Source organism: Chenopodium album, chromosome 20 (assembly GCF_948465745.1).
Source record: "Chenopodium album chromosome 20, dcCheAlbu1.1, whole genome shotgun sequence".
NCBI lineage: Eukaryota > Viridiplantae > Streptophyta > Magnoliopsida > Caryophyllales > Amaranthaceae > Chenopodium > Chenopodium album.
This window is the reverse complement of record NC_137853.1, coordinates 16121605-16135622: the sequence shown is the minus strand read 5'-3', so window position 1 is coordinate 16135622 and position 14018 is coordinate 16121605.

Here is a 14018-nt window from a genome sequence, read left to right as displayed (position 1 = left end):
GCCGGATGGGCTTCATACTAACCCAGATACTGGGAAACAACCAATTGTGAATCAGAATAGACATCAATTTTTGTTGCCCCTACCACCTTACACATGCGGATACCGACTAGTAGGGCTTCATACTCCGCCTCATTGTTTGAGGCCTGGAACTTGAAACGTAGTGCATACTCAAATTTGTCCCCCTCAAGAGATTCATAGATAATACCTGCACCACAGCCGTTCTTTGTAGAGCTCCCATCTACATACACTTTCCAAACCTGATTTTAACAATGAAGTCGGCAAACGCCTGACCTTTCACTGCCTTTCTTGGTTCGTAAGTGATTTCAAGACTTTGCATTTCAATAGCACATTTTAACATTCTGCCGGATGACTCCAAGGTAGATATTGGCTGCTTGAGGGGTTGATAAGTGTAGATCACCACCGGATGTGCCAAGAAGTATGGTTTCAGCTTCTTGAATGCAATATAAAGAGCAAGGCCAAATTTTTCAACCATGGGGTACTGGAGTTCTGCATTTCTGAGTACATGGCTAATGAAAAAGACCGAGAGCTAGACGCCGTCTCCCTCAGCAAGAAGAACAGCACTGAGGGTATAGTCTGAGACGGCTAAGTACATGTATAACGTCTCCTTGGGCAGAGGGCTAACAAACCTTGGCAAAGAGTGCAAGTGTTATTTCAGTTTCTGAAAGGCTGCCTCAGTATCATCCCCTCATTCAAATCTAGTATTTTTCCTGATTGCTTGGAAAAAGTAAAGGCATTTGTCACCTGACCGGTTGAGGAATCTTCCTAATGCCGCTAGGCAAGCGATTATTCTCTAAAATTCCTTGATAGTGCGGGGTGACTTCATGTCAATTACCGCTTGTAGCTTCTCGGGGTTAGCCTCTATCCCTATTTTTTTAATCAGGAATCCGAGAAACTTCCCAGGCTCAACACCAAAGGCGCATTTCTTAGGATTCAACATGACCTTATGCCGCCCGAGTGTGGTGAAGGTTTCTCAGAGATTAGCAAGATGATCCGTCTGTAGCTTGGATTTGACTATCATATTATCAATGTAAGCCTCTACATTCCTCCCAATTTAATTAATGAAGACTGTGTTAATCATTCGTTAGAAAGTAGTAGGCGCATTCTTCAAGCCAAACGGCATCACAGTATAGCTAAATAACCCTTGATCAGTGACGAAGGCTGTCTTCTCTTGATTTTTTTTCCACAAACGTATCTGATGGAAGCCGGAATAGGCATCCATGAAACTCATCAAGGCATGACCGGCTGTAGAGTCGACAAGATTGTCGATCTTTGTGAACGGAAAACCATACCTTGTTGAGGTCTGTGTAATCAACACACATGCGCCAGGTTCCATTCGGCTTCTTTACAAGAACAACATTCACAACCCAGTCGGGGAAGTTACATGGCCGAATGAACCCAGCGTCTAAGAGCTTTTTCACTTTGGCAGCTGCTACTTGACTTCTTTCTTCGCCGTGATTTCTTTTCTTTTTCCGGATGGGCTTCTTTTTTGGATCCACGGCGAGTTTGTGGACAGCGAGATCCGGGCTGACGCCTGGCATCTCTTCCACTTCAAAGGAAAAAATGTCCTTGAATTATTTTAGCAGAAGGTGCATGTTTGCACCTAACTTAGCATAAGCAGCCGTTCCCACCTTGATAGTACGCTCTGGACGGCTATCATCCAGAGCGATATCAATATGTTCTCCAGCCGGCTGGGGACAGAGCTCATCTGACCGTTCTCCGGTCAGTCATCGCTATTTCATCTCTTTCTTCACCTCCACCAGCTGAGCAGCTTTTCTTTTCTTTCCGGCTGCTGGTGGGGATGGGTTGGGATCCTTGACTTCATCAAGGTCTATTGGCTCCTGCCCTTAGCCGTCTGAGGCCACAGTGGACTTGACGGCTGAGAAATAACACTCCCGTGTCGTCTTCTGATCTCCATTCAGGGAGCCAACAGAACCATCATCCCTCTCATATTTCAGCAGCATGAGGGAAGGGATAATAACAGCCTTGGACTCGTTCAGAGTTGGACGGCCCAAAATGATGTTATAGGCAGTCAACTCGTCAAACACCAAGAACTTGACGACTAGGTGTTGCCCTTCTCCTTTTTTGCCTAGCCGGATGGGTAAATCAATCCTGCCAATTGGGTACACCATTCCACCCCTAAAGCCGACTAGGGGATGGGTAACCGGGTGCATGCTGTTGGGCTTGTACTTGAGCTTCTATAAGCACTTGAGGCTGATGATGTCCAATGGTTGCCGGTGTCTATAAGGATCCGCCCAACCATCTGATTGACGACCTTACATTCAATAACGACCAGATTGTCATGTGGATGGCAGACGCTGCCCCAATCCTTCTCAGTAATAAGGACGTCTGGGAAGGTGCTACTGGTAGATGCCTGATCTTCATCAGCAGCCTTGTCCATCTTTCGAAGATGGCTCTTGGTGCCCCGGATGATCGGGCCACCGCATGAGAACCCGCCTACTATGGTGTAGACCGGCTCTTTGTCAATGTCCGAGCTACTAGTAGGCTGGGCAGTCTTGGAAGACTTTCCCGGGTTCTTCTTATTAGTCCCTTTGGACTTGATAATGTAGGACTTCAACATCCCCTTGTCAGCAAGACGGTCCAACGCCCTCTGCGAACTAAAGCAGTCGTTGGTGTCATGGCCAATTTCCTCATGGTATTAGCAGAATTTGTTCTTGTTCCATGACTAGAAGGAACTTTTCATTGGATTCGGCTTCTCAAGAGACAACTGGTCCTTTATCTCCATGAGGATAGAGTTGCAGTCTTTGTTAAACTCGTACTTGGGGACGTACGGTTTAAACTCTTTCTTTTTCTTCTGTGACGGCTGGTCAAAATCATTAACTGTCCAGACTTCTTTTCTCTTTTTGGTCTCTTCTTTTTTCTTCGCCGGCAGAGCAGACCGGTTGTCTTTTTGTTTGTCAGACTTCTTGGAGTCTGACTGATTTCTAGGCGATCAGAGGTCGATTGCTTGAATATAGCTTCCCACCTCCCTCAGTGCCCCCTGCAAGATGAATTTCCCTTTCTTGACGAGGTCAAACTTAAAAGTTGACCCGTCCTTTAGACCCTTAAAGAAGTTTGTAAAAGCTACCTCGTCAGACAGTCCTTGAATCTGAATTCTTATCAGATTGAACCGCCTGACATAGGAGCGAAGCCCTTCTCTCTCTCCCTGCTTAATGGTGCTCAAGTTGAGACTTGTTTTCTTAGCAGGGATGTTCATTGAGAAGTTGGAAGCAAACAAGAAGGCAAGCTTCTTAAAGCTATTAATAGAACCGCCTGGCAAATTGATAAACCATTTTTGGGCAATGCCCTTCAATGTAGCCGAGAAACAACGACACCACCTAGCATCATCCAACCGATATAGATACATGAGGTTGGTGTATGCCATGTGTAGGCGTCGTTCGAAGTGCGCCTATGTTAAAGCATGTTGTGAATATGCTTGGCGCTCATAAGAAGTGGGAATTGACATTTACGATAGGGACACGATTAGGGACAAGGAAAATAGGGAGCCGCCAACAAGTTTTTAAGGAACTTGTAAACCGTTCATGAATCATTTAAGGCAACCGCGAAAAGGGACAACGATAGGCAACAACAATTGACCCGTGAAGGTTACACCCTATTCATAATCCATGAGATTACTAACTGCATATGGTTCGGAACCACGAAAGGAGGATCGGGGATGATGGTACGAAGTGAGTCATGGAGTCACATTCGCCCGTATTGGCCTCTACTCGATTCTTATTGTGAAAAGTATTCCTGTGATCTCAAAGGCATACAAACAAAATATTCAATTCGCTCCAAACTATTATTATGCTAAATTGGTTGAATATTAATGCAACATATAATTCTAAAATATTGGTGAGCACTTTGATTTAATAATAAGATTAAAGGAACCTAAACCGGTCGTCCAAATTATCTTATTAGTCCTGTTTTTCAATTACATATTCCCTTTAAACATGCAATATGGTGATCAATAAATAATAATAGAATAAACATTAGTATTGGAAGCAACATAGCAATAAATCCAACAATATAAAATCGTTAGAAAAATAATAGAAATAAAAGGAATATGATTCCTTACTTTGATTTTGTTTGCTTGCTAATATAAAAACAATAAACGCGTTAGTAACTTCAAGGAAAATTAATAAAACAATAATTAAAATAGAATTAAATTAAATTAAATAGAATTGATTTGGGGCCAACCCCTCAAACAGTTCTACCTTTCACGCCGTGGTTTAAGAATAGAACCCCAGGTAAAGTACGGACTCCTTGGAATGCTTAGGGAAGGTATTTTGAGAGAATAGGGTAGGCTAGTGTTTAGGCTAGAGCATAGAAGAGAGAATGAGAGAGTTTATTGATGCCCCGTACATCAGAAATGAGGGGGTATTTATGGGAAAAATGTGCTGAGGGAACACACGGAACCCTAAAAAGATAAAAACCCTAAAAAAGTATACCGCGACACGGCAAAGTGTATCGTGACACGGGAAATCCCACCGTCAGACAGGAAATTTTCCCGTGTCACGGTGTACTTTTGTGTGACGCGAGAAATATATGATGAACGGGGAAGAAAACGCGTTAATGGTTTATGTGGAAAGGACACGAAAACCCCTCGTGTCACAGAAAATGCGTTAAGGGTTTACGCGGAAAGGACGCGGGAAATTTTTAAATCCGTCGGAAATTCCGACTTTTCCGACAGAATTAAGTGTCCATCAGAACCATTCCGTCAAAGATACGCCTTTTTCTAGTAGTGCATCTTTGTCCACATACGTTTCGACATTGTCATCATCATATTACCTACGGCTGAGATTCCGGCGGAGGAATGTTTGAGTTAACTGGTTGAGGATTGTTGGGAACAGGAGGTGGTACAGACTCTTGAACCATCTTTGAGGTACTCTGTAATACCCGAATATTTTATGATTTTATATATAATTTATTTTTATTTATTATATAACTTTTCTAATCTCATATTTTTATTTTAGACTTTAAAACCCTACTCGTATTTTTTAAATACGACTCTTAATTTCTAAGCGTATATAAACTATTTTAACCCTGATAAGTTTATGAAAGGTCAGTGCGGCCGTGACCCTTATTAAAACCTTTATCTTTGCAAATTGCTTGCACGGACCTCTCATTCACGCACAACACCTCAATTATTCGTGGGGATTCAATTTCCTTTGATGGATTTTGACTTCATGATTTCGTTTTATATGCTTTTGCATTAGCAAAAGTATATAAAGCAATATGTGTGTGCAGTGAGTATTGTATGCGTGACCTTAATTAGTTTCATTATTGATAATTCTTGGAGTATTATTTTTCGGAACGTAATCAGACTATCAATTCTTGGAGTCGTATGTTTATATTTTTGTCTAGTAATCACACGAATCTTATTTCTTGATTTTGTTTGATTATAAATTGTTAGTATTGATTGTACTTCGTATTGTTATATGTAAATTTTATTATTGTGAATTATATATGATCATGATTTATATGTATATGGTTAGTGTGTGGTATTGTATGATTTAATTGTCGCATTGATTGATTGTGTTATTTCTAGGGTTTTAATGTTGTTGTTTTAAGGAGTATTGTTCTTGAGGTTTTAGGGTTACTAATATTATATTGGGTTAAAATTTGATTATATTTGGGTACTAGTTTTATTGCCCTAAGAGTTGAGACGTTTTATGAACCGAATATGTCATCATATATGAATTAGGAACCTTTGCCAATATTGAGATATTATTTATTATCATGTGAAAGATTATTTGATCAATGTATGAGATCAAAAGGTTGAGAATTATTGTTTTGTTCTTGGTTTGAGGCTCGGCGTTATATACTTACAGTGTGTTTGGATAACATTAGAGGAAGGAAAAGAAGGGGAGGGAGGAGAAGAGGAGGGGAGGGAAAGGGAGGGGAGAGAAGAATGGTAAGTTTTCCTTCCAAATCTTTCCATTGTTGGAGGGATCATTTTCCTACAATTTAATCCCTCCATTTCTCTCCCCTCCAATTCCCTCCCTTCCTCATTTGTTATCCAAATGAAAGATATCACATCTCTCTATTTCCCTCCCCTTCTTTTCCTTCCATCTCCTTCTATCCAAACACACCGTTAGTCCTTGGCATGTTGGTAAAAGGATGATAATTATGGGTTAAGAATGAGGTACAATCTTTATTATTTATTTTTCTATGGTCTCCTACAGTGGAAATTGGCCCGTATGTGGTCTGGTTCAAGGTATTTTCTGGTTACTAAGAGTATTCAAGTTTTTATACTTTTTAGTTTGTTATTCCACTTACCCATGTCCAAGGCTAGGTATAGAACAAAGAGCATGGCACACTATTGGTTATGAGTTGAGTAAAGGATTATTTTTATTCGAGGTTGAATTGATAAAGGTTATTTTCAGAGTACAATGCGTAATGTAGTTTTAAACTACATTATTTAATTGAGCTAGTAATATAGATTATTCAATTATTCTTTGTATTCTGATATGTGGTGATTACTCAGCTTTTTGCTGACGTGTGTGTTATTTTGTTGTGCTACATACTTGTGTTTGTGGCCATGTCTTTTTCTTATGGTGGCCCTGCAACGATCTATTTTGGAATTTTTCCTTAATGGTGAGCAGACAAAATTGTTTTAGCAGGATGATCAGGTGATCGTAGCTAAAGGACCTCAAGTGATCGATTAGTGTTTTTATATCGAGTTTGTAAAGTAGGATAAATAGCTCACCTAGATTTGTTGGGTTGCAATTATTGTGACTTTGTAAGCCTTAACACTTGACAGGTTGTCGAGTGTGGCGGTAATACTTCCGATTTAGGTGTATGCTTCCGTAGTTTTATTCAAAGTTGTTTATTTTTCCTTTAATTCTTGTTTATTATTAGTTAGTAAATCGGGGGGTGTTACATACTCTCCCCACAGACAGCGCCAAATGTTTTGAATGTTTTTGTCCCTCGAGAGAGTTACAGCTCGAAGACTTGCAAAAACAACGGAAACTCCGGATGGTTGGAGCCCCGCCTCCGACGATCAAGTTAGTACTTGAAAGAGAGTAAAAGGGTGCGAAAATTTAGGTGGGATATTCTCGGATTTCGAGACAGGTGTTATCTAATGAGAGAGAAAGTTGGGTGTAATAATGAATGATTGATTGTGTCTCCAAAATAAGGGAATATATCCCTATTTATAAGGTCGTTGGGAAAAGTTCCCCTCCCCAGGTTACTCTGACCTAGGATTGGTAGGCCGCGCCGCATTGCGGCTTTCTCGAGAATTGGGCCTTGAAGGCCGCAATTCTGCTGACATCTGAGGCTGCCACGTGTCAACTGGTGAGTGGTCCGTGGAGAACTGTCAAGCTTTGACACGTGGACCTCTCTGGTGGTCTACATGTCTAGGGTATTTTTACCCTAAATACATATAAATTTGTGTATCTAATAATTTTTTTTACATGTGTTTATGTGTATCAAAATATTTGTTGAACATAAATTTTATTATTATAATTTGATATATGAAAAAGAATGTCTAAGGGGATATAACTATCGTAATATTTTACCGATGAGACATCATATTTATGATTTATTTATTCATTATTAATACAATTTCACAAAATAACACCAATGAATGAGTAAGAACTATCATTTTCTAACAAGAAAATTAATCAAAATATTATATGGTTTAATTCAGAATATTATCTTTTTGTGAAATTTAAGTACTCCGTAAATAAAATAAAAAAATGGGCATCTCACGAGCTTTCATCTAGTAAAATAAAATAAAGAGTAGTCCATAGTTTTTAAAGAGATTCTAGAGCGCCACATAGGAAAATAGTATTTTACCCAATGAAGAAGAGGATTGTAATTTATTTTAGAATAAAAAGTTTAAATAAATTATAAAAATAAAATACTAACTTTTTATAATATAAATAATTTTCCTATAAAAAATTATTAATTTATTTTATAATATAAAAATATCTAAAACAGAGTATGCAATGCATTAGTTTGCTTTCCGTATAAAAAAAAATCAAATATATAGAACATACTAAGCATTAGTTTGCTTTTCTTAAATAAAATCAAATAAAAAGCAAGCGAATAAGACCTACAAAATTTATTGGATAAATATATAGAATATTTTATTTGAAAAAAGACAAATAAACTGTGCATTGCACGGGCTTCGTCTAATTACTAATAATTGCTGATGAATTTTTAATTTTATTCTTTACAAAAATATTTATCAAGTGATCATTAATTCAATTCTGGAGAAGCAGATATATTAAGTAGCAAAGTGAAACAACACATATATTCTATTTACTAATAAAATTATAAAAAAAGTACATTGTTAGTTGAACAAATCAATGATATCGTCTTTTTATATATCATAAGTACATTATCAAACGGGGATATATGCCTTTTAAAAAGTAATTTGTGTGTAATAATGATAAACATTTAAATCAAAAAGTTTATCTAAAATTTTATGAAAAACGCAAGCGATGCATGAGCATTAAGTAGCATATACTTTATCCGTTTCACATATATTGCAATAATTACCAAATTAGGAAGTTTTATAAATATTGCAACATTGCATATTTGCACATATATTCTCTCTTTCCATCACATGGGTCACTATCTCTATTGCTCTCTATCTCTCTTTTCTACTTTAAATCTGTGTACCGTCCCTATGTTGTAATATTTGGAAAACACTGAAAGGATTAGCCATTATGATTGTTTAGAGTACGGTCTAGACCGGACTAAACCACAAACCAAGTCGCGTTACTCTGTGCCGTGTCACGACAATATTGTCATCGCGCGATAGAAATAAAAACAAAGTAGTGCTTATATTTTTCCTGGGGAATGAACAATAGAAAAATAAATCATGAAATATTACACGAAGGACTCGCCGTGCGCCTTGTCTTCATTAGTTCTTGGCGCCTGGAGGGATAGGAAGTTTGTTCGCACGCATCAACCAAATCTTAAATGTGCATCTTTGATATTCAACCACTGTTCAATAGAGTGACCCTTTCCTTGGTGGAACTTGTAGTGAGAATTAGGGTTCCTTTTGACACTCCTTTCTTTAGGTTTTGGCTCTAGAAATGGCCCAATAGGTATAATCAATCCTTAATTGTGGGCGATCAAAGGCAACATCATAAGTCATTCCCAAAGGAGTGTAAGTTCTCCTTTTCTTGAGCAATGGAGTATCAAGAGCTAAAACTTCATTAAGATTGTATTGGCTTACATTGTTGCAATATTTTCGGGCTTAGAAGACGAAGAAGAAGGAAGTTCGTTGTTCTTGTTGTTTTTCCAAGTATAGTTATTACTAATAGCAAGTCTTTATTAGCTCGTCCTCAATATTGATGCCAATATTGTACTACCTCCGTTAAATGTTATGTGCAACTTTGGAATATTTTATATCTCACAAATAATACCCAAAGTTGCACATAACATTTAACGGAGGTAGTATACAACTTCGAAATTGTTCAATGGCAGGAATTTGAGATATTTCCTGTACTTGCGGGTCATATTTAGAATAAAGAGATGAACTATTTCCTTCTCCTTTGGTGGCTTAACCATTTGCGCAGCCGTTTCTATCCACCAACTCAAATAGGCAGTGAATCATTCAATTTATTTGTATTTAAGAATTTAGCGCTCACGTTCAGAAGTCTTGGTTTGAATGTTACATTGGTAATGATTCAAGAAACTTTCAATGACATCTTGTCAAGTTGCAATGTGCTTGGCATCTAGAGAATAAAACCATTGTTCTAAAAAGAGAGGGAACACTGTAGGGAAGAGGGTCACATCCAATCCCTGAGAGCCATGGTTGCAGAGAAGGCCTTTAAATGAATATTTGTAAGGAAAATTTGTCAAAAATAAAACGACCTTTGGTCGGTCTTCCAAAAATAAAACGACCTTTTAATTATTCCGGAATAAAACGACCTTTGACATACATCTTCCATAAATAGAACGTGACCGGTTAGCTACCTGTTTTATAGGTTAAGTGCCAAGTGTCGTTTTCTCATTGGTAGTATTTTTTTATCAATTTTTTAATTAAAAAAGAAATTTATTTATTTTTTAAAAAACCAATAACCCCTCTCAAATAGCCCCCCACCCTTTTAAGGTTTCAACAGTGTTGCCACCACCACTCAACCCCGACAGCACCCCTACCCCCGTCTCCACCAGCCACGAAAGATAGCCCCTTGCCGACCACCACTATGACCCCCTCAAGAACTCAACCCTTCGCCAACCACACCCCTAGAGAACCTAGCTCCCAACGAACCCAACTCGCAAACCCGACCCCTTGCGACCACTACATACCCTTGCACGAATCCAGCCCTTCGCCAACCACCAAACTCACGTCGACCACCATCTCTATCCTAGGAACCTACACAAACCCAACCCCCAGCCAATGCGACCATCTCCCTCCTTCAAACCCTCACGCCAACCACATCTTCCTGAGATAGTTTTGGAGTGGTTTTAAGGGCGGTCGAATGGTTAATGGTTGTTTGCGGGGTGGGTGTTAGGATGTATGGGTGGTCAGGGCAAGAGGTGTAATCATGTAGGGGAGGTGAGGTGAGTTGGTGGTGGTCGGTGGGGTGGGGTTTCAACCAGAGTTGATGACGGAGAAGGGGAGGGAGGAGAGAGAAATAGGTTTTATTTTTTTTTCAGAAAAGTCTTTTTCTAATTAAGAATCAATTTTTAGAAAAATCAAAATAAATTAAAAAAAAATAATCTTAACCACTTATAAAGCGACACGTGCCAGGTAGTAACCTTTTACACAGGTTGCCGGTTTTATATTCTATTTTGAGCAGATCTATGTCAAAGGTCGTTTTATTCCGGAATAATCAAAAGGTCGTTTTATTTTTGGAAGACCGGCCAAAGGTCATTTTATTTTTGACAAATTTTCCTATTTGTAATACCCCGTATTTATATACGTATTTTATTTTAAAAATGTATTTTATAAAGTATTTAAATAATTTTAACATTTTAATTATGGTATTTTAATTACTTATTTTATGTAAATTTGGAAATATTTTATAAAAATTAAAGTATAATTAATTAATTATTTTATAAAAGTTAGGGTTTATTTTAGGAAAGTATGATTTTAGCAAATTTTATTAGGGAAGGGATTAGGAAAATTAAAAGAGGAAAGTTTAGGGAAAAGGGTTGGTAGAGAAGGGGTATAAATATCCCTCTTATGAGGCAAATCAACTTTGCCAAAGTGGAGAAAACCCAAGGTAAACTTCTCTCTCTTTTCTCCTTATTTTTCTTCTTTCTTTTTCTTTCTTCTTCCCCTTCCCCTTTTATTTCAAACCACCACCGCCGTCAACCACCACCACCGGTGGGCCATCGACCACCAGCAACCCAGTCGGCAGCAGCGGCGGCCACCAGCACTGGCAGCAGCCGACAGTGGCGTCGGTCTGCCGTCGGCAGTCCCCTTTTTCGAAAGAAAAAAAATTAAAAAAAATAAAAAAAAAACTTAACCTTTATTGTTTGAAATTAATCTATGCTTAAATCTAATTGATAATTATGAGTTTTGGGATTTGATTTTGATGTTTGATTAAAAGTATTATGCTAATTAATTTTTAAATTATGATTTTAATTTAAAAGCCCCAATTTTTGAAACCCTATGTTCTTGATTTATGAATTATTGAAGGATTATGATGTATTATAATTTAGATCTTTGATTAAAGTGTTTTAAGGCTAAATAAAAGCAAGTTTTAATTAAAAAAAAGTGCTGGAATTTTATGTAGAGCATTTACTATTAAGTTTCTTGAAGAAATTTCAATTAACCATTATTTGGGACTAAGTATGATGTTTTAAATATGATTTCAGCTTATTTTAATTAAATTATGAGGGGTTTTAATATAGTATATATTATATTGCTGGAAATTTGTTAGAGTGGATTTTAATACTCTACTATGATTTTAATGTGTAGGAGACATGAAGTAAGCAATTTTTATTAGTCGTGGCGATTTTAAGATCGTACTCAAGGTACGTTCGCGTACTTAGCATATTTTGGTGATTTAGCACCATGCTAGGATTGAATTAAATTAATTACAAGTAGTATCATGCTAAGATTTATGTTTGGAATTGTGAAGCATGATTTATTTGTGATGGCTTATGAACTGGAAAGTATATTTTGGCATGATTATATGGACTACACTTTTATTTATGGCATGTTAGAATTCATGTTTAATTAAACTACATGTTTAATTTGGCTTGGAATATGGAAAATGAATTTCATTTTGGTACATATAATTTTTATTGATGCTTTAAGCATGGGAAAGGAGCTATATAAGTGTCTATGTACACGAGGAATAAATTGTGTGTTGGTGCCTTCGTGCACTTAAGGTGTTTTATCACCGAGGGATAGGATTTGTGGCACTTTATGCGTTTAAGGTGTCTTTGACACTGAGGTAGATTTAAAAAGGGTTCAACATTAAATATTATGTGGTCACTAAATATTCAAGAATTTAATTGGTGTGTTTGATTGTTGAATAATTATGTTTGTTTGAGAGATTATGTTTTGAGAGTCATCACCAAGGCTAATAATCTTTAAATAACGTAAAGTGAAAGAGATTACGCACCAAAACTCTTGGAACGTATATACCTTAAGTATGAACATATGGGGGGAGTTATGTGACATTATATTTGATCATAACTTCTAAAGGAGTATAGGACGCTGTACATTTCTTTTTATTATTATTATCATGCTTAGGAATTCCGCCACTAATGTGTGGTTTTTACGCTGGCACGGTTAGCTCCCATGTCAGTAGCCTCAATTAATTTGGGGGAGGTAGAGTGGGAAACCCGTTCGCCGCGTAATCAACGCTAATAAATTATTTAGTGGTCTAGTTGGTTAATTGTATTGAGTGTTTTGGGTACTTGTAAACAGGTGCATTGAGGTAAGTGTGTGTGTTGATAGGTGAAAGCATGTTGGTGTGTGTTAATAGGCTTACGTACTCAGCTTTGCTGATTGTGTGTGTGTGTTTGCCTTGTCTTTATCTTGGCCATATGATGACCCATTTTTTATGGAGAGTAGTGGAAACGAGTAGAGATAAGTTTTTCAGGTATTGAAGCATATTCATGACGTGGCATGAGTGAAGAGCGAACCATGCTAGTTTCCTTTAGTTGATGTGCTTAATGTTTTGATTAATTATGAATTTATTTATATGTGGCACTAACGCAAGGTTTTGGATTTGATTTGGTTTTAATAAGGGCCTTTAACGGTTCCAAGTTGTAGGTTGATTTTATTTGACTTCGTTTGACTTTGGTTTTAAAATTTACTATCGTTGGTTGACTTTTGAGTTGGCTTGGTTTGAATGGTTTTGAAATTAGTCTTCCGCTGTGTGTCTTTGATAATTGCCTTAGCCGTTTTCACGGTGGCGGTAATGTCTTAGATATTCCAAATTCGTATTTTTAAAGGGAAAATTTGTTAATTACTACCTCAAAAAGGAGGCCTTTGTGAATTACTACCCCTAAAAAAAAGTTGTTAATTACTACCCCTAAAACATATTAATTCTAGTAACTACTACCTTTTTTCTTAATCATCTTGCTTAAACTCTTAATGGCATCATTATTCGTCTAAATTGTAATTAATACCTTTTAAACCTTAATTAATCAGATAAAACCTTGCACCACCTACCCACCACCTCCGACAGTCCTCCTTTACCACCTCCGGCAGCTCCTCCACCACGAAATCCACCCCCTCTTGGTCATCCACCACAAAACTCACTCCCACTGCAAAATCCATCGCAATTACCGTCCCTCCCTTTGCCCCAACTCTTAAAACCCATCCCCTTACCTTTCCTCAACCCCGAATACCGCCCCCTACCTTCTTCTAGCCCCCGATAACAGCCAGCCACGTAATATGGCTTTGTTTCGTTGTGGGGAATGGGAGGAGGATGGGTTTTGTGGTGATGGAAGGTAAGGGGGTGGGAATTGTGTGTCGAGGAAGCAGAATCGAGCTGGTAATCGTGGTGGGGGAACAAGAATAGGGTGGATCTTGTGGTGGGGGAAAGGGAGGGTGGGTTTCGTGATGG